Here is a 19,154-nt window from a genome sequence, read left to right as displayed (position 1 = left end):
TGTTAGTACTCTTATTAGACAACAGGAGAAATCATAAGTAGTTCGGTAGATTCCTCACATCTGATAAACCATAATATCATACTCATTTCTCACATAGTTAACACTTCACAGAGAAGTGTTCTTTACAGATAAACTTTGAATTGCTATCTCTCGCCCTTGCCTCTAGCCAGACTTGATGGCAGGACTTAGAGTGACTAGCCTGTCCTCCTGCCTTCTCCCTTGGGTCACACCTTGCTCCCATCCCAGTGGTAATCACCTACAAGTTGTTATTCACTTCTACTTCTTCCAACTGTCTTCCCTAATCCATTTGTTCTCCCCCTCTCCCCTTTTTTTGAGACATAAATATTTCCCACTCCATCCCCCAATAGGACAAAAGAAACACCCTGGGGATCGGTCAGACTCAATCCTGGCTACAGATTAGAGTCAGCTGATCAGGTTGAAAAAGTACCAGTGTTTGGTCCCCATCTCCAGAGATCATGTTAATTTTTCAGGGCCTCAAAATTTTTAAAGCTCCCCAGGAGATTCCAGTGGGCCCTTGGGCTCGAAAACCACCTGAGGGTAGTTGATGGGTATAACAGTACTAACCGGATACCTGTCTCACAGAAGTGGACTGGAAGATGAAATGGAAATAGGTATTTTTAAATAATGCTGTTTGCCACTCAAGCCCCCAATGTGGGACAGGCCCCCATAAAGTCCTCTTCCTCCCTGTCCTCTATTGTATAAGCCTGCTTCCTATTAAGCAGCAGCATTCAAAATGAAACAAAACAAGAGTTGTGTTTGTTTTAGGATTTCTGTGGTGTTGTCTTCGGCTCTGTGGCAGTGGAGTGTGACTTGACCTTCCTCATGAACTCATCCAGCACAGCGTGTTGTGCCTCCGTGGTCTTCATTGCGTTGTTTGGCCTCTCTGGGCCTCACATTATACTTAAGACAGTATTCAAAGCTGCAGAACCCTATATAGCTGGAGGATTTAGACTATCTCATGGAATTGATGGTGACATGCTTCGGTCCTTGAACACGTACAGTAGACTTTGTTTTGTGGTCTGAGGAGGCCCAACGCCAGCCTTTTAGGATACTTGAGAGAAAAAACTTCTTTTCTATGTATGAATACTTCTCTTGAATAAACAACTTTGATGTCTCTCTTTTCTTCCTTGAAAGAAAGTGATGAACAGGACGGTAAACTCTAATAATTTTCTTTAAAAAGCATTTTAAGTTTTTTTTTTGTTTTTTTTTAAGGAGGCAATAGGAAATTAGATCTGAAAATAGAAAGGTAGTGATGGGCAGTTGAAGTCCTCATTTAGACTCCTGAAGTTCTTATTTAAATTTCTGTGTATTAGGTTCCATAGAAATTCCTACAATAAGTGTATTTTGTCATCTTTTACATTTTGCATGAGAATATTTTGTGGTTTGATCCTTGTTTTTTCAGAATTTATGTGGGCCCAAATGTTGGATTGTACATTGAAAAAGGGCTGTGAATGGAGGAATGTCACAACAGGTTATTAAAATTTCATGGGTTTTTTTTTTTTTTTCTAATTTAAAATTGATTCTGAAGGACAAAAAAGAAAAAGAAAAAAGAAAACTCACAAGGCATAGTTTCTCTTTAGAGTCTGGTAGGCAACCTCACTGTAGTTATGAGTAACTTCTCAAACACTGGTCTCCCTTTTTCCTTTCTGTAATTACTGAATAAGGTCCATGTAAGACCAAATACAGAATCTAAACTCTGTGATCTCATCACCAAAAACACAGGCTGGAGGGACAGTTCTCCTTCTCTCAGGAAGCCGCCTCCCCTTGGGCTCTCCATAACTCTGTAATTTATGGTGGTGCTCCCTTTGTAGTCTGAAACTCAAAAAGGATTTTATTTTCCCCTTCCCTTACAGAAGTAGTGTTACAAATGGATTGCTGTAGGTGAGGAAGAGGATAGAGAAAAGGTGTGTGTGTGTGTATGTAACCTGTTACAAATTTAATTTTAAGGGTGCACACCCATCCCTGGGTCCTCTGGACAGAGGATCTGTCCGACAACTGGCATGTTGTGGGCTATGTTGGATGTTCTTTTATACTTGTCTGTCAGTTGTGGTTAGGACACATGAGAAGCCTGACTTTTTTGCTGAGGTGTGCTTTAGGAAAGGAGGCTTGGCTGAAGGACTTGCAGCAGCTGGGAGATGGGCTCCTTTCCTGGCTGCCATGGCCCTCTGTAGAGAGGCAGGTGATTCCTTTTATCAGTGTGTACTGGGAGGACACCTCAGGTATTCAAGCTGCTGTTCACCAGGTGGTGCTGTCCTGCAGTGAATGCTTAGATAATGATGCCAGAGAGGTCTGCAACCCGGTGCAGGAAAAGCTTAGGCGCTCAGAAGCCCGAGCAGCATTTGCAGGTTGGCTCTGAGGCTTTTTTGGGGAAAGCATTTGACACGGGGGTGGCCACCTGGTCCATGTGGGGTTCTCTCCCACACTCTGCCCAAATGAGGCCTCAGATGTCCCTGGGGGTGGGGGCTGAACCTTTCCCGAATCTGTATCAGTGCCTGCTTTCCCTCCAAAGAAAATCTCTTGTGCTCTGTTCTCATCTTTGAAGTCCTGGTGACTAAAGGGGACGTGTCTTCCAGAGCTCCTCATTAAGAAGACTTAAAGGGGAGAAAAGGCCTCCACCCCTCCTCTGCATGCACAAACCTATTAGCACCCCGATGCCCTGCCAAGGTGGTTTTGTTGGCCCAAACGTGACTGTACACGATTCCATCCTTCTTTTTGGCAACGAAGCCTGACAGGAATGACTTGGGCAAGAGCCTAGCTGGTGGTGTGTTTGAGCATGGACAGCACCCTTGAAAAAGAACGTTTTCCAGGACAGGTGTAGCAGTAAAAAGAACATTTCCCAGGGAAATAGGCTCTGAGTCGTGGGAAGCTGCTTGTTGGAATCCTTCAATCAACAAGCACGTGTGGAGCATGTGCCTCTACTTGTGATGAGATCAGGCGGTGGGGTGGCAGGCGACACTGGGAAGACTAAGCCCTGGGGAAATAGTGGGAGGGGCGGTCAGGTAGAAAGAAGCCACTGCTGAAACACAGGCACCACCAGGTGTTTTGAGTGCAGAGGAAGGACTGAGGTTCTCTGGGGGTGGGGCAGGCATACAGGGGCTTTTGAGCTATGCTTGGAGGATGACTAATTTCCAGAGTGAGAGAGGGGTGTCTCATGATGAGGGAAGAGGGAGCGCAAAGGTGTGAAGCTGGGCCATGTGTTCTGGAATGGTAAGTTGGGTAGAAACCTGAGATTCCTGAGGGGAAGAGGCAGGAAATGTGGGTAAGGAGGTGCTCAAGAGGACTTCAGTACCCTGGGGACTTGAGAGAGGCTCCTGGCTCACTGTCTGCAACCTTTAAAACATTTCCTAGCTGGGCTGGGTGGCTCAGCCTGTAATCCTGTGCCTTTGGGAGGCTGAGGTGAGTGGAATGCCTGAGCCCGTGGGTTCAAGACCCGCCTGGGCAGGTGAGACCTCATCTCTACAATAAATACAAAAATCAGCCGGGCATGGTAGCGCGCGTCTGTAATTCCAGCTACTTGGAAGGCTGAGGCGGAAGGATCGCTGGAGCCCAGCAGGTTGAGGCTGCGGTGGCCAGGAGCGGCCACTGCACTCCAGTCTGGGCGACAGAGTGAGACTCCAACTCAAAAAACAAAACAAAACAAAACATTTCCTTATGGACTGGGCTGTTAGCGGGTGTTAGCCTCAGGTCAAGAGAAAGTGGCGGTAAACTGCACACTTCTAGTACATTATTCCAGGTGGGCTTTCAGTAAATGTTCTGCCTCAGCTCCGACAGGGGTGATCTGAGGGGTGATCTGAGGAAGGAATGAGTTCCCTTGGTTTTGCTCACCCATCAGTCACCCTGCTTTTCCCTGGCTTAAGAGTACGTACTGCTGATGTCTTTTTCTTCTCTGTTACTGCTGCTTTGGGATTTTCAGGGAGGTCAGAGCTGGTTTATAAACTCTATGCTTCTTGTTTCATAGGGCGAGAGTGCTGACAGGCTTCCTTTTTTCTAGTTCTCTTGCCAGCTTTCTGTGGTTGACTGGTCGTGAAGAACTTTCTGGGCACCCCCGAGTGAGTGAGACAGCCACACTCTGTTCAAGCAAGTGGAGCCTAGGGTGAGGAGAGGTGAGTGAGACTAGGGAGACGTGCTAATTACAGAGTCCGTACTCTGACCAAGTGTTCTGAATTACATTTTCTCAAAATTTTGAGGGCTTTGAAAGTAAATCAGATTTTTATTCAAAGAAACTTAAGAACTATTTTTTAAGCAATCAATGTATTACCGTGTTAAAGCCCTTATTAATAATGTGGAGGCTACAGTACTTCTCTCAAGGCTTTTCTAGTTTTATTGACTTGTGTCCATTTCAGAGTTTTTTGGTCATTTTATAGTGTCTGGCATGGTACTTTTGCAGTGAAAACATTGAATATATGTTGACTGAATATCTTGGTTTATAGTTTGCACCCCTAGAAGTGGAACTGAGAGAAATTTTGCAGACTTTAATAAAGTCAGACTGGCTATCTAGGCTGTGTCATTTTCGTTCTCCTCTTTTATTTATTCTGTGGAAAATTTTGTAAAGTTTAGTTATAAGCCTCCTCTTAGCTCCCGGGAGACAAATAAGGGAACGCTTACTGCTGGCCTTAGCTCAGATGCTCTTCATAGATTGGCTTTTTGGGGTCATGGCTCCCCCAGAAGATGGCTTAAGTTATGTCTACTGCCTGTTCTACAGACTGCCTTGTTAACTTATTCTGAATGATGTTGTCTTCTCCCCCAAGTTTCAAGGAGGATTTTCTCGTTGTGTGGCTTTAAGAACTGTGGTATCCTTGTGCTACAGTGCTATGTGTCAGTTGTGAAACACAAATACCTATTTCAAGAGGGTTGGTGAGGCTGGTGGTTCCTAATGGGGAAGGTCTTTGTTCTAGTCATCTTTTTTATTTGATTTCCTGTCTCCAGTGTGTAGCACATAGTTGGACTCAAATAGTCCCTTCTTTAAGAAGGAAGAAAATTGACTGTCTGAGGACAGCATCTTCAACCCATTCTTAAGTGAGCACAAAGCTTGGAGGACTGTGGCTATTTATGCCCAGCTGCCCACTGTTGAGGCGGTGAGCAGGAATCTCCAAGACATCTAGGATGGAATGGTTGATGGGGACACCTGAAGACTCTGACCTGGATCTCTTTTCTGTGGCTGTTGGAAATTCTTCTCCATAGGGGTTAGGGGTCAAAGTTAAAGTTGCTTTCAAATCTCTGAGTTCTTAAAACATCTACATGATGTGCCCGTGTACTCTGCCATCTGTTTAGTGTGACGTGCCAGCAGGATTTCATTATCTGTACTTACCCCTCCTACTGCACCCTGCTATCCATGAGGAATGGGGTGGCCACATAGCTCCCCAAAACTTTGGGGGATCCTGCCAAAAGGCAGAGCTTCTCAACAGCAGGAGCATGGCAGCAGAGGGCGTATCAGAAATCTGGTGAATCCTTAAAATTAGGGTACTGGGACTTCCCATGTGTGCTGAACTAGAATTTGGGAATGGGGGAGTCCCTGCCTGCTGTATATATGTTTTGTTTTTTTTTTAAAAACTCCACAAGAGGTGATAGTGTATATTATTAATTAAGACTGATAACCACATATGATAAAAAGTTTAGAGGATACATAAAGTTAGTGACCAGAAGATCTGAAGAAATCCTTGCTTAGATTCAATGTTATGTACAAAGAGTAAGTAATATTTTTAGAATTCTCAGACATTCAAATCTTTTGCTATAGATACATTCTAGTTATTAATATTTGAGATATTTAACTTTTTGAAAAAGTATTTGTATGTGGAGTAAACTTAAAAACAAGAACTCTTTCTTAGCCCTAGCAGATGTTTGGGGAAATTTTTTGAACTCCACTGACTAGTTTAACCAGTTTATATTGCCAAGCCAAACATTCCCTTGTTGTGCCATAATTTGTATTGTAGAACCATTTTATAACTTTTACTTAAAATTGCATGGGATGACATATACTATGATTGTAACCATACAAAGAACAAGAAAAATGACACTGAAGAGCAATTTACTAAATCCAGCAAGAGTTTAGGCTTATTGAGGAATCCAGGTGGAAATGGAAGTAAATGGAATTTTACAAGAGATTTGCATATCAAAACCAAGTCTTTCTTTCTTGTGGTAACACATTTCTCAAAGTAACATCGAAATAGCAATTTAAGTGCACTGCCCTTAGAGATTTATTGGAAAGAAAATTTATTTAGCAAGTTAGGCATCTCCTCCTTCCAGTTTTCATATGGCAGAGAATTAGCTAATTTTTGTCCTTCCCTGGGATCCATTTTAGAAGTGGATGGGCGCTTAGTAGCAATGATCATGTTAAATGGTCTTGTGGCTTTTAACTGTGTCTCTCTTTTGCGAATTCCTTTTCTATGAAAGAAAACCTTAACGACCCACTGCTATTTGAGATTTTATTAATTTGGTGGGTTTGATGGAGAAATAGTGAGTTTTGGCTTTGAAGTTAAAGAATATTATAGTTTATGAGGGACCTAACAGATGGCTTATCCCATTGCTTCAACTCAACAGAAACTGCTGTTGCTGAGGTCACAAATGGCTTCTGATCATTGAGTCCTGTGGTCACTTTTTAGTCCTAGACATGACTTCTGTAGCACTCGATACAACTGGCTGGTCTTCATTGTGCAGAGCTCTCTCCTCTGGGTTCCTTTGCATCATTCTGGACCGTTTTGGTTTTCTTTCCTTCTAGGTCCTACTCTGTCTACCCTTAAATGTGCACGTTCACTGGGCTTCATCCTTGGTGGTTTTCGTTTAGTCTGCTCAGCCTTTTTGGGGGATACCTCAGTATTTCCTGTGGCTTCAGCCACCCACACTTTAATAGACCCCTCCCAAGTCTCTCTCTGAGTTCATCCTCCTCTCAAACAATCTTTTGGACATTTCTGCTTGGGTGACTCATAGGTACTTTCAACTCAGGATATCCAAACTGAACTCATTTCCCTCCTAATTATCACCTGCTTCCTGCGCTTCACTCCAAACCCCTCACCCCATCTTCTGTCTGCTTTTCCCAGTATGGTCATTGGCACTACTTTCTACTCTGTCACTCAAGACAGAAATGTGTGACTCATTCTTTGTGCCTCCCTCAGTTAGCTCCATATTTTACTTGGTGGTCAGGTTTATCATTTTAATATCCTAAATAAAGAAGAAAGAAGCAAACTTAAAAGTCATTTTGCTAGCATGTAATTGCTATGGGTGTTAAAACTTATAGTTGGGCCTCTCTAAGCAGGTGTAATAATATGAGATAATTAGGACCATTTATGTAATATATATTTCATACAAGCATTGTCCTGGGCACTTGTTCTATTTTATTACAATTTTTTTTTTTTAAATTTCTAATTTTCACAGCTATTCTGTGGGTTTAGAGGCTTAAGTCCAGGCCCAGGGTCATAGAATAAGTAAAGTGCAGTGTTGTTTGGGCTTAAACCCATGGGTTGGACTGTATGACTGCAAAGCCTTTGCCTATGCCATCATGCCATTTTGTCTTGCTTTGTTTTCATAATGCCACAGTTGTAGATTTCTGGCAAGTAACTGAGGGTAGTAACTGGTCTTATTCATATTTGTATCTGTCAACATGTACTTGTATATTTTTTCTTACATATAGTCAGTAGTAAAGACATGACTTTTTAATTTTTTTTAATTTGTCATGACTTTAAAAAAGAGATAGGATGTCTGTTGGTTGTCTAGGCTGGAGTGCAGTGGTGCAATGATAGCTAATTGCATCCTCAAACTCCTGGGCTCAAGTGATCCTCCCACTTCAGCTTCCCAAGTAGCTGGGACTACAGGCATGCACCACCATTCCTAGCTAATTAAAAAAAACTTTTTTGAGCCGGGTTTGGTGGCTCAGCCTGTAATCCCGTGCCTTTGGGAGGCTGAGGTGAGTGGATTGCCTGAGCCCGTGGATTCGAGACCTCATCTCTACAATAAATCAAAAAATCTGCCAGGCGTGGTAGCACATACCTGTAATTCCAGCTACTTGGAAGGCTGAGGCGGAAGGATCACCGGAGCCCAGCAGGTCGAGGCTGCGGTGGCTGGGAGCGGCCGCTGCACTCCAACCTGGACAACAGAGTGAGATTTCAACTCAAAAAAATCCAAAAAACAAAAAACAAAACTTTTTTTTTTTTTTTTGTAGAAATGAGATCTTGTTATGTTGTCCAGGCTGGTCTCGAACTCCTGGCTTCCCAAAGTTCTGGGATTATAGGTGTGAGCCACTACCCTGAGCCAAAATGACTCTTGATGGTCTGTGTCATCCATAGCTTCATCTAGGTACTTGGCTTCATCTAGTCCTGGCTCTTCCATGAGCTTTATACTAGCTGGGTGACCTGAGACAAGGACAGTGGGATTGTGCTGCTTGCCCTCACAGGGTTTTTTATGAGAATCAAATGGATTTCCATAAAGGAAAGTGATTTAAATTCAGGGACATTTTCAAGAAGTCCTATTTAGTTGTGGGAATTGATAATTGGTTGCTCACATGAGCCCTCTTTTCTTTGCTTATATAAATGAGTGTGGAAATATAAATTCTGAGTTTCTGATGTTCATACTGATCAGATCATTCACACACAGGCAGGAAAGGTAAGAGCATACCTCATCAATAAATATAGTACACATAGAACTAATTTTCATTAGTTCTTAGCAAAACTGTTTGAGAACACATAAGGCTATATGATCTACAAAAACTAGATAGAACCTACTGAGATATAGACAAGTGATTGGAGCAGAGTCTGCTGAAGTTTTCTTTATTCTGTTAAATTGATATAGGGAACATGGATATGGGCATGTTTAGTGCTGTTCCAAAATGAACCCTACGTTGTGCCTCTGGTGGTTCTATATTTTGTTTCTTCACAGATCTCACCTTTTGCACTCTTCTGAGAGGAAAATATTCCTTTATTTTTTCTTCATATTTCCTTCTTTTTCATCATATTTTGATACAAAGTTTGTCTAAGGAGATATACATATATTATCCTTTTGATTAATATATAAACCTTTTGATTAATATATAATGATATTAATATATCATTGTGCAATTGTTTAACTTTGTAAGTCTCAGTTTCATACGAAATTGCCCTGTACATTTGGAGCAGTGCTGTGTATTTTGTTCAGTTGTCTTGACTGAACCTTATAGAGAGAATGTCCCTGATGCACAGTAGGTCCTTGGTGGATAGTAGCCATTATTGTTATCAGAGGCCTGAATGTTCCGCTTTTTTTTTTGGAGACAGGGTCTCATTCTGCCACCCAGGCTGGAGTGCAGTGGCACAATCATGGCTCACTGCAGCTTCAACCTGCCAGGACTATAGGTGCGCGCCAGCATGCCTGGCTAATTTTTGTATTTTTTGTAGCGACAAGGTCTCACTTTGTGCTGGGCTGGTCTTGAACTTCTGGGCTCAAGCGGTACTCCCACCTTGGCCTTCCAAAGGACTGGGATTATAGGCCTTGAATGTTCAGCTTTAGGAATGCTTACACTGGTTTATGATGAAAAGATTCAGGCAGAATTTACATAAATGACATGGAATGGAGGGAGGGAGGAGAGTCTAGAGCAGTGGTTCCCGAGAGTGTGGGCCCTGAGGAACTGTGGCATCATCTGCTGGGAGCTTTATCCCAGACCTAAAGAATCAAACTCTGGGTTGGACATGGTAGCTCATGCCTGTAATCCCAGCACTTTGGGAGACTGAGACCAGCCTGGGCAGCTTGGCAAGACCTTGTCTCTACCCCCCCCCAAAAATTGGCCAGATGTGGTAGTGCATGCCTGTAGTCCCAGCTACTTGGAAGGCTGCCTGAGCCCAGGAGTTTGAGGCTGTAGTGAGCCATGATCTTGCCACCGCACTCTACCCTGGGTGACAGTGAGACCCCCTACTCAAAAAAACAAAAACAAAAACCAATCAAACCTGGGGCTCTGCAGCCCGCTTTTATTATTTATTTATTTGTTTTTGAGTCAGAGTCTCACTTCGTCGCCCAGGCTGGAACACAGTGGCATGCTCATGGCCACCGCAGCCCTGACTTGCTGGGCTCAGACAATTCTCCCTCCTCAGGCTTTCAAGTAGCTGGAACTACAGGCATGCACTACCACACCCAGCTTATTTTTTGATTTATTGTGAAGATGAGAGGTCACACCAAGTTGCCCAGGCTGGTCTCAAACCCTTGAGCTCAGGCAGTCCTCTCGCCTCGGCCTCCCGATGTGCTGGGATTACAGGTTTGAGCCATAGCACCCAGCCTGCAGCCTGTTTTTTTTTTTTTTTTTTTGAGTTGGAGTCTCACTCTGTTGCCCAGACTGGAGTGCAGCCTCGACCTGCTGGGCTCCGGCGATCCTTCCACCTCAGCCTTCCAAGTAGCTGGAACTACAGGCGTACACTACCACGCCTGGCTAATTTTTGATTTATTGTAGAGATGAGGTCTCGCCAAGTTGCCCAGGCGGGTCTCGAACCCGCAGGCTCAGGCAATCCACTCACCTCAGCCTCCCAAAGGCGCGGGATTACAGGCTGAGCCACCGAGCCCGGCTGCAGCTTGCTTTTAAACAAGCCCTCTAGTTGACTCTGATGCACTTACTTAACTGACCTGACCTAGAGAACTCAGCCTGGAGTCTTTTGGAGTATTCCAGTAGGGGGATGGTAAGGCCGTTCTCAGAGTGGTGGGAGTGAGTGGAGAGGAGCTAGAACTGGTGAGACATGGTCATGGCATTGGCTGTTTACCAGACAAGGAAAGTAGGCCGTGAGGAAGGAGAGGCTTTGAGTTGGTGAACTAAAGGGGTGGTGCTTTTCAGCAGGAACCTGGAATCCAGGCTGGTAAGTGGATTCTGGAAGTGGAAAAGAGGAAGATGAGTTTACTTTTGGACGAGTTGAGTTTATATGGCCAGGGTTGATGTCAGTAAGTTGGAAATAAAGTACTGTAACTGTGACACAGGTGAAAAATGAGAAACAGATTTGTGAGTCATCTGCATGGAGGTGGCAGTTGAAGTAGGTATTCTGATTAATTTTTCCATGAAAATCAGGCAGATAAAAGAGAGCCAAGGATAGACTGGTGTAGGATTGGATTTTATGGCATCCAGTTTCTCTTTCAGAAGGATATGTGAAATGATTAGGAATACATGGTGATATCATTTGAAATAAAACCAGGTTATCAGAAGAGCATTACAGTTTAGCTATAGTTCTATCTGTAGGCCTCATGCTGTGTAATAGAGACTAGGTCTTATATGTCATTTTTTCTTGAGGTTCAAGGCTTAGGTTGCCAAGGCAAGACTTTATTTAGTACATGTCTTTCTTCGAAAGGAGGAAATGGAGTGAGGTGTTAAGAGCTTTAAGGCGTGACCTGGAACAGGCTGCTGAGATTCTCTGTGTCTCAATTTTCTTATCTGTTAAAAGAGGATGATTACAGTTCCTAACTGCTTGTTGTGAGAACTAAGCAGGAGGATGTCTATGAAATAAGTATCTCTACCTTTGCCATTGCCTTTGTGGTCATTTGTTGGTTTTGTGGAGTAAAGGTCTTCTATTTGTAACAGATTTGTAGTATTGATAAAGAGATAATTATAAGAAGTCATAAGTCAGTTGGAGATGAATGTGGTTTTATGGTATTCAGTGAACTATCAGTACATTGAAATATGGGGTTCACTGGATTTGTGAGAAGGCAGAATAAAGTAGTTGGCTTGGGAAGTTTTACTGCATAAAAATGAGAATCAGATTTTTTTTGTTGAGTTGGAGTCTCACTCTGTCGCCCAGGCTGGAGTGCAGTGGCATGCTCATGGCCACTCCAGCATTGACCTGCTGGGCCCCAGCAATCCTTCCGCCTCAGCCTTCCAAGTAGCCGGAACTACAGGCTCACACTACCATGCCTGGCTAATTTTTTTGATTTATTGTAGAGATGAGGTCACGCCAAGTTGCCCGGGCTGGTCTCGAACCTGGGCTCAGGCGGTCCACTCGCCCCGGCCTCCCAATGTGCTGGAATTACAGGTTGAGCCACCGAGCCCAGACAGATATTTTAAAAGTATTTTATATACAGCTTTGTTGCAGACTCACATATTTTCCTGCACCAGTAAGATGTTTTGCTGAGACCATGAAAACTTGGTCCGTCTGTTCAACATCTCCCTTAGATACATAGAGCAATTTCATATTCACTGTCTCTAATTCAAAGTCATTCAAAAAACATATGTCCTATTTTCCACTGGGTTCTAATTAGGCTGGTTTTCCTCAACACCGGGCATTTGGACCACACACTTACATCTAGGAAATAACTTTGTAACTGTGCTATGTGTACAAGAGTATGGAAACTTTAGCTTCTGAAACTGTCCCCACTCCTTTCCAAAAAAAGTGAGCTGTGTGTGTATGTGTATGTGTGATTTCCATGCTGCTTCACAATACCGATTTTTGTTCCTTAGGTCTGAGATATGTTTTATATTGTCTGTGTTAAGAGAAGTGATGACAGAGAAGTGGTGACAGAATTGGCGATCAAAGCTTTCACTGTAGAGTTATCAAGAGCTTTAATTGAACCTTTCACTGGGTTTTAGAGGGAAAAAAATCTGATGTTCAAACATGGTGTGTGACATACCTTCAAGCTTGAACTTCCTAGGTTTGATTAAAGTTTTATGGACTCCTACAAATAACATCTGTCATCTCCACACATAGGAAATACTCTGTCATTCAAAATTTAGCTGAAGTGTGTTTTTGTTATTGGGTTGGGTTTGAATACCCCGTTTGGTTTGGACCAACCATCCCAGTTCTTCCAGAACTGTATGAGGCTTGCTTCTTTCTGCGAGGTTGGCTGCTGCCACAGCTGAAATACTGAGCCAGACTTCGGTTATTTTATTAGTCTAGAAGAAGTATTGTGCTCCTGCAGCTGTTGTTGTAGTTCCTCACCATGAAAACAAAAACCATCTCGGTTACCCAGGATCCATGAGAAACTGGCAGTGGCTCAACGTTAGTCCGTGTATTTTGGACTCGGAATTATATTTATCTTCCTATGGCATCCCCCAATTAGGGGCATGCAGCTGGGGAATGGCCTGATTGTATGAGGCAGTGGGGGAAGGGAAGGCTAAGCTTTGATACCATACTTACCAGGAAACCTGATCCAGTTGACTGAAAGGCTGCAGTTGCCAGACCATAAATACTGAAAAAAGAGTGAGGAGAGCCCCAAGAAAATGATAAAACCGACAGTGTGTACAAAACATACTTGTTCCAAATACGAAACCTGGCATTTTGTTTTTGTACATTGTCTCACACAGTAAATTTCTGGGAGTGTTTCCTCCAGACCAGTAACCACACCAGACCTGGTTATTGTAGATGAGTTAGTAATTTAGTAGTGAAGGACGTTCTTGGTAGGTAGAACATTTATAGACTACTCTGAAAACGAATCGTGGGACTTGACATTTAATTGCCACCAGAGGTGCATATGTGGAATAACTGATCAGCCGTGCTATTGTGTGCCCGTCAGTTAGTTACTGTATAACTTTCTGAATTGCTTGGATTGTGCAGCAGGAAGGCCCTCATCCAAAGCGAGCCCCTCAACCTTGGACTTCTCATCCTCCAGAATTAGGAGCCAAGTGAACCTCCGTTGTTTATAAATTATCAAACCTGCAGCACAAACTGGACTAAGAGGGAGAGTAGGCCATGGGCAGGGAAGTCTGTGAACTGTGCTGGATAAAGGAAGATTTGTTACTTTAATTTTCAGTAACCTTTAGCCAAAATGTAGCCTTTGCTTCAATCATGAAAGTGGGCAACAAACCATGTAAGATCAAAAGCCCCTGGGACTTTGTCACAGAGAAATGGCTGATTTTTGTATCCCATTATGGAGATAGTTTAAAATACATTTACACCCATCATTATAACTGCAATAGTTATAAGATCTGCTGTGTCTTATTTATGCATTAAGAAGCACACATTATTAGGTCTGCTTTTTAAACATTTTGATATGTGTTTCAAGATAATTTTCTTTGTAACCTGTTTTCTACTTAAAAATCATTCAGAAACATTTTGATTAGAGGGTCCAGATTGCTGAAGAAGTCCATGGTACTCTTGTGTTTTTCTCATCTTGCTTTGAGACCAGTTTTGTTAACATTAAACCTGGATTTGCTATTTATTTTTAAGTCTTAACATATTTGACTTTTGTTTTCTAGCATGACATGTATTTGACTTTTATCATCTGGAGTTCTGGTATTTCCCATTCAGGGGCTGTTGGAGATAATTTAAAAATTAAGCCTTCAAGTCCAACAGCGCTTAAAGAAGAAGAAAGAAATGTAGCCATTGTTTATGCCCGTGTGTCCTTTATCACAGGCTCCTATGTGACTGCTTGCTGCAACCAAATGGTGATGGCCGAACATGGTTTCCCTTACACATTTCAGATGAGAGCATGGTGCTGCCCATGCTGATGTTATTGCTTTAGCTGTGGGAAGCAGTGATGCCGTGTGCTTGGATGAATTTGATTCAGCTCTCCACTGCACTGTCACTGCAGGCATACTGTAGTTTAATTTAGAACTTGATATCCAAGGTTACAACCTTACTAAGTTTGTTAGACGGTGTAAAACTGCCCAGAGAAAGAAATTGAGGGCATCAGGCCATTCCTTGCTGCATCTCATCACCTTTAAACAAGGTTTTTACAGTTTACTCCTAAGAAATGGGGGGAATTCTCTGACTTCCTCTTGAATAACTTAGTTCCTGACTTCTGGTAAATGTCAGGAATAGGACCCACATGGCCTGTGTGACACAGAGGTCTGTGTCCCAAATAATCTTCCCCATTGGCATTCTGGCCCAACTTCTGGTGTTGTCCTCCTGCGTGCTGATGACCAAGAGCTTGTTCGTTTTAGCATGTGTGCTGCTGCATGGTGCCTCCAGGTCACATGTGGACAACACTGTAGTTTTGAAGTAACTGATTAGTTGGATGCCTAGCAGAACTGAAGGGACTGGACCATAGATATCTCTCATTAGAGGCAGTCTCTTTTTTCAGGAGAGATAAACAGCATGGGATGCTACTCTGGGGGTTCAGGCGTGTGTGTGTTTGTATGTGTCTCCAAAGATGATTTCCCTCTCATTGGACAGTTTTGCCTTTGAATTCCTCACCATGCTTCTGGGGGCTAGTGTTGCTCATTTTTATCCACAAGAGGAGCCCCAGTAGAGAGACTGAATGAACAGGCTCGGGAGCCAGACGGCCTGAATAACAGCACCAAGCTGTGGGCAAGTTCCTAGCTTGTCTGTGCCTCTGTAGAATGGGTGTTAATAGTACCTTCCTCAGAGGATGGTTGTGAGTATTAAATGACTACATATGCTAAGTGCTTGGAGCAGGGCCTGGCATATGGTTAGTGGTAAATAAGTGTTGCTGGCTGCACAGTAAAATCACCTGGGGGAGTTAAAAGAAAAAAAAAACCTTCATGAATTAGGGCCTGGGGAGGTTGTAACCCTGTTCAGGAAGTCATTGCATGTCACTAATAGAAGTGGAGGACGGATTTTGATGTCTTATATTCCAGGGCATTAAGTGAAGGATCCATTTGTCAGCTACATAAGCAAAAGATCTTTCTGTGATGAATAACCGCCTTTCACGAGGCATCTTTGAGGTTGTCTGACCCTTCACTTTGAGGCCAGATGCATTGCAATGTAAAAAAATTAATTTCTTTAGATTTATAATACCAGACTTCATTCAGCCAGCATTGGTTGATTGAGTGCCTTTTAACACTTTTTGAAAAATATCTTCAAGGTCTCTTCTCCTTTTATAATAAAAGCTTATCGCTCATACTATCGTCCCATCTGAGTGGTTCTTTTTTTTATCTGTGGTGATGGTTTATCATCTACTGTGACTACAGCAGTCTTAGGAACAAGAAAGTTTTCTCCTTACAATTATGGTGCTTACAGGTGGAAGAAACTGGAAGTTATCCAGTCCAACAGGAGAGGGAACAGTATTCCTTTTAGAGAAGTCTGTGAAGGACAAAATAATTTGTCCAGAATCTCTGTTCACATAATGCCTCCTACCTTTGTTCCACATCAAGAAGGTGGTTGGTGTAAGTTGGGGATCATAGCTGCATTGTGTGATACAAATGGAAAATGTGAAGGAGCAAGGAAAAGAGAAGAAAATGTAATTCTCAGTGTAGTTGTTATGGTGCTGGCTGCCTCGAGGATTAGGACTTGGGTCTCCATTTGCTGTAAACCCTACATTAAAGAGCATCCGGTGACCTTAGCCATGGTCTTCACAGAGTTGTATGAGAGGATGAGATAACATTCAAAAACTGGTGCTTTAGCCGGGCTCGGTGGCTCAGCCTGTAATCCCGCGCCTTTGGGAGGCTGAGGTGAGTGGATTGCCTGAGCCCGCGGGTTCGAGACCCGCCTGGGTGGCGAGACCTCATCTCTACAATAAATCAAAAAATCAGCCGGGCGTGGTAGCACATGCCTGTAATTCCGGCTACTTGGAAGGCTGAGGTGGAAGGATCGCTGGAGCCCAGCAGGTCGAGGCTGCAGTGACCGGGAGCGGCCACTGCACTCCAGTCTGGGCGACAGAGTGAGACTCCAACTCAAAAAAAACAAAAAACAAAACAAAAAAAAACTGGTGCTTCATGTTCAAACCCCAGGAGTTATCTCCAGGAGCTGTTGGCCTCATGGCCCTGGACCCAGAATTGCTGATGGCGTTCCCTCAGCTTTCTCAGCTGGGTTCATAGCTACTACACTTTCACCTTTTCTTTGAGGCTTGTATGTATGCTCTCCTGGTCACCTCCGTGTCCCTGCTTCCAAGTTCACTGAGAACTTTGGAGGCAGCTACTCAGCACCTGAGCTTTCAAGTGAGACCTGGGTTCAAGTCCTGACTCCACCTTTACTAATCTTGTAGGCTTTATCATTGTCTGGAAATGTTCCACATCCAACATTTAAAAATTCATTTAAAAGAACCAGACTCTTTTCAACTTCTTCATTTATTCCGGCTGTGTTTGTCCTCTGATCTCTTTGGGACACCATGTCTCTTCTCTCTAGCTATTCTGCTTCTCAGGGCTTCACTCTTCCTGTGCAGCCTTGATTCTGCAGCATGCCACTCTGAGAACTCCTGTATGAGCACCTGTGATCTCTGCGTTGTTGATCAGTCCTCTCATCCTCTGGATGGTTCTTTCTTGGAACTGAGCATCAGAGGAAGAAATTGGAGTTTCATCATTGGGTGTCATAGCTTGGTGTGCAACCTGGTTTGGGCCATCACAGCTGTTCAACTGTCCTTTTGATTCCATCCTTGCCATCGCTCCTTTTACAGAGCTTATCTGAACCTTCACTGCGCCTCTCTCACCTTGTTTTTACTTTATAGAGAAAGTGGAGGTATGTACTTTGTTAGCATCTGCCCATGTTTGTCAATATTGTTGTCTTCTTGCTATATCATGTTAATGCTTGCCTTTGTGTCTCTTATTGCTTGGCACTGAGTAGGTACTTAGGGATATGTGTAGAATGAAAACAGTGCAATTGCTAACCCAGTACAACCCTATTTCTGCCATTTCCTGACACAGGAGAGCCAGAGCAAGTTGCTCATTGCTCAAGACCTTGCATTTTAAAGAAGGATATTACATTTACTTAAATTTATTAAAGAGTGACAGTCTGTTTTGAGGTACGGTTGTCTTTGAGAGTATGGATTGATTGAAATTATATCCCTCTACAACCGTCCATTGGCGTTGAAACGAGGAATCACTTTGTGGGGTAGGAGGCAAGGCAGGGTCTGACCACCCGGAGACTCACAGCCTAGTGGAGGAAGCATGTATCAAAGCAGTTAGAAGTCAGTTAAGAAGGCGTCTAGGAGGAAGAGATGCTGGGTGGGTTTGGAGTGGGCTTGTGAAATTCCTTTGCTTTCTCTAATAGATCTAAATGTGTAATTCTTGAGCAGGGTTGGTAGTGACAATATTGCAGTTAATTTGTCTTCTAGTTAGGAGTGTTTTACTGCTAGAGTAGGGAGGTGGGACTTGGCAGGGGATGCACACAGGTGAGAGGGATTGAAGACAGCCTGCAGGTGAGCAGGGGTTCTCTGTAACCGTGGAGCACCCTTGCACAGTAGCCATTGACCTGGGAGACATAATGATTTTTTGCTGGGAATCTTTCCCTATCTGAGCCCTTCTGGTTTGAGGGAGTATGTATTGATTTCAGGTTGTGGCTTTTCTGTCATTGCACTAACCCCTTCTGTGTGCATATTTGAAATATCAAAATAAAGCCTTCTCATAGCCGATACTTCAGAAGGCCTGGTCTCAAAACAGATCTTGCTATGTAATTGTGCAGTTCTTCGTGTACAGACCTGATAATTTTGACCATAAACTTGGGAATTAGTACTTGGTACTAGCAGAATTCTTAAATTATCTGTCCAAACCCTTTATTGGGAGAGAATTGCCATTGATTTTGATTTTTCTTCTGTAATGACCCCGCTACTCATTTACTTAAAGACATTTATTTAATGTTTGTATATAAGGTACATTGCTAGGTGCCATGGGGAATTTGCAGAGTTCAACATTTTTCACTGTAATTTTTATCTATAATGATAAATCAGAACAAAGTGGGATGTAGAATTAGAGAAAAGATACCTTTGACCACAATGGCCTGGGAAGGCTTTGTGGAAGATATAGTTTTAAAAGTTGGACTGAACAAATCCCTTCCCAGGTATGCAAAAAGAAGGAAGTAAGTAGCATATTCCTGTTTTCCTCCTAAAGTGAAATTTTCTTTCTGCCATGCAGTTAGCAAAATGAGAACTTCTTTAAGCAAACTTGTGTATAGCAATTTTCTACTCACTTGAAATAGGAGAGTCAGATTTTTGTTTTTAGAAACTTGCTGAAAAACGTGTAAAAATATTATTATTACAGAATATTTTTTAAAAGTTAAAGGTGATTTCATCATAATAGGGAGTTTCCACTTAATTTTGTGCATTAGAACTTAAGCATTGGAGTTCAAACTTCATGCCCAGAACTCTCTTATAAATTCACATTACTTGTGGCTGTAAATTTACTGTTTTTAAATAACTCATACTTAAGTCTGAAGTCTTTTTACCTAAGGACAATCCTAACAATAAAAAGAGAAACAGTAGAATTAGAGGTTCAATCTGTAGAGTGAATTTAAATAAAGAAGAGTAAATGGTTGAGTCTATGTATCTTTTTTTTGAGTTGGAGTCTCACTCTGTCGCCCAGACTGGAGTGCAGTGGCCGC

General features: G+C 42.8%; 1 protein-coding gene across 1 annotated transcript in view; it reads left to right on the top strand.

Annotated features, from left to right (window-relative positions):
- Nucleotides 1–4,064: 4,064 nt before the first annotated feature.
- The window catches only part of TANC1 (tetratricopeptide repeat, ankyrin repeat and coiled-coil containing 1), a 182,689-nt gene continuing 167,599 nt past the window's right edge, over nucleotides 4,065–19,154 (top strand). Inside the window, exon 1 of the mRNA XM_008065648.1 lies at nucleotides 4,065–4,124. The gene's annotated coding sequence lies outside the window, so the exon portion shown is untranslated. The remainder of the gene's footprint in view (nucleotides 4,125–19,154) is intronic.

This window comes from Carlito syrichta, unplaced genomic scaffold, assembly GCF_000164805.1.
Source record: "Carlito syrichta isolate Samal-C Ts95f unplaced genomic scaffold, Tarsius_syrichta-2.0.1 Scaffold308699, whole genome shotgun sequence".
NCBI lineage: Eukaryota > Metazoa > Chordata > Mammalia > Primates > Tarsiidae > Carlito > Carlito syrichta.
The sequence above is the reverse complement of the archived record's forward strand: the minus strand, read 5'-3'. Positions and strand labels throughout refer to the sequence as shown.